Source organism: Monodelphis domestica, chromosome 4, assembly GCF_027887165.1.
Source record: "Monodelphis domestica isolate mMonDom1 chromosome 4, mMonDom1.pri, whole genome shotgun sequence".
NCBI classification, from domain to species: Eukaryota; Metazoa; Chordata; class Mammalia; order Didelphimorphia; family Didelphidae; genus Monodelphis; species Monodelphis domestica.
Window position 1 is genome coordinate 198884143 of NC_077230.1, and position 1999 is coordinate 198886141.

At 36.0% G+C, this 1999-nt stretch overlaps 1 pseudogene; it reads right to left on the reverse strand.

Annotated features, from left to right (window-relative positions):
- Window positions 1-505: 505 nt before the first annotated feature.
- Window positions 506-1632, reverse strand: LOC100618721 (coiled-coil domain-containing protein 43-like; annotated as a pseudogene).
- Window positions 1633-1999: the final 367 nt, after the last annotated feature.

A 1999-nucleotide genomic window follows, 5' to 3' on the forward strand; every position in this document is an offset into this window, starting at 1 on the left:
TTATCACATTGGAAACAAGTCATGGTTATAGCTAAACCCATAAGTATATATTAAAATAACCTTGCACTGACATATGATAGTCACACTGTTTTTTTTTTTAAACAAACATAACTACTTTCAATTCCCTAGGTTTAGGCTTCTGCCCCTACATATTATTAAAAAAAATATAATCTGGGTTCAAGTGGAGCTTTCCATTCATTTTACCTGCTGTTTCTAAGCAAACTCCCATTCTACATTCCATCAGGGAGAATAGTATCCATTCCAATCCTACATACCCCAGGTTTAAAAACTATCAAGCTCATCTTCTGGTCAAAAAGGAAGGAGAAGACCAAAAAAATCTAAGTAGTTAATAAAATGATGACAGAAACTGCTTTGCTGAAACTAAGTCATGCCTTTTCAGATCTTTGGTAAAGACACTGGCTACATCAATCCAGCATTACCCACACCACAAATCACAGAGTACATTTTGTAATTAAACATCTCTTTTTTTTTTCACTATGTAAACAAGGGAGGAAATGTATTCCAAAAACATTTAGGACTTCTCTTATTTCTCCAAAATACACACCATATGCAAGACCCAACTCTTCCTTTGATCAAGTCCATCAAGTTCTTAAGGAGAATGAGAGGATCCACATCTTACCATTTGCACTCTCTTTTCTGTGTCCTTTTCTTCTCCTTCTCCTTTCGTTCCTGTTTGGACAGATTATCTTTTTCTCTTTGTAGTTTGTCCTGTTTCTTCTTCCTCTGAGACTCATCCCTCAGTGAAGCTCCCTTCAATTTTCAAGCATTCAGGACATCTTCCACATGTGTTTCAGAAGAGAGATTTTTTTCAGACACAGTATTCACTAGCACTGTTGTAGCAACTGAACCATCCTTCTGATCTGCTTCATCCTCCACATCTGTCACATTGGCATACTGGGTCAATAGATAGCTTTCCACTGCTTCTTCTCTGAAGCTATCTTGGGTTTCACCACAATCTGCACCCTCTTATCAGTAACGGTGGTGATGGCTTGAAATTAATCTTTTGTTTTTCTGTTTTGTGACAACATTCTGGATTCTGACCACCACTCCACAATCTCTCTGTAGATATCAAGGAATGAGTCTCCTTCAAGGAAGGGGATAAGGATGACCTATAGCACATATAGCCTCTCCCACTCAATGTCTTCCTGCAGGACACCTTGAATGTTGGTGCCATGCTGGGCTGTGTCTACCCCCAATGCCTCCAGCCATCTGTCCAGCCACCACTCAAAGCTTCCATTGAGTTCACCCAAAGCCATGGCTCTGCTGGGCACCACCATCTTGGGGCCAAGGTCCTCTTCACTTCTGGGGGTGCTCCTACATTGCCTCTGGAAGTTGATTTTCAAGTAAAATTCATAAAAAGTTGCCTGAGATACTTAAAGATTAAAATATTCTCCAAGGCTCCATTGATCTGTGTATGTATGAGGCAGGATGTGAATCCAGTTCTCCCTGAATCCATTGTCAGATCTCATATACTAGCCATTCTGCCTGTTATCACCAAATTATATCTGTTTTGGTGATAGCTTTTGTTCTCAGAACTGTGAGACAAAGACATAATCCTAAATATAAATATAAATGTGATTTATTTATTGAATTTGAATTTATCTCCTAATGAATTTTCTAATATCTACCTCAACATGTAAAATAACAAATATTATTTTAAAATAGATATCATTCAAAAAATCAAAATTAGCTATACCAAATTATAGTTATTTTAACATGAATGTTTTTGAAAATAACAAAACTCATTAATCTGAATTTTACTAAATAGTGCTCAACTCAAATCTATTATAATTGTATTAAATATCTTTATTAGGTCCAGGGGAGGATGTCTCTATGATATAAATGACATGGATTAATACAATATCATTACTGTTTCAAATAAGACAGATATATTGAAACTAATCACTGAATTATACCATGGGGGAAAACATGATTTATATATTTCATTTAAAAATATCTCTATTCTCTGTCAATTTTC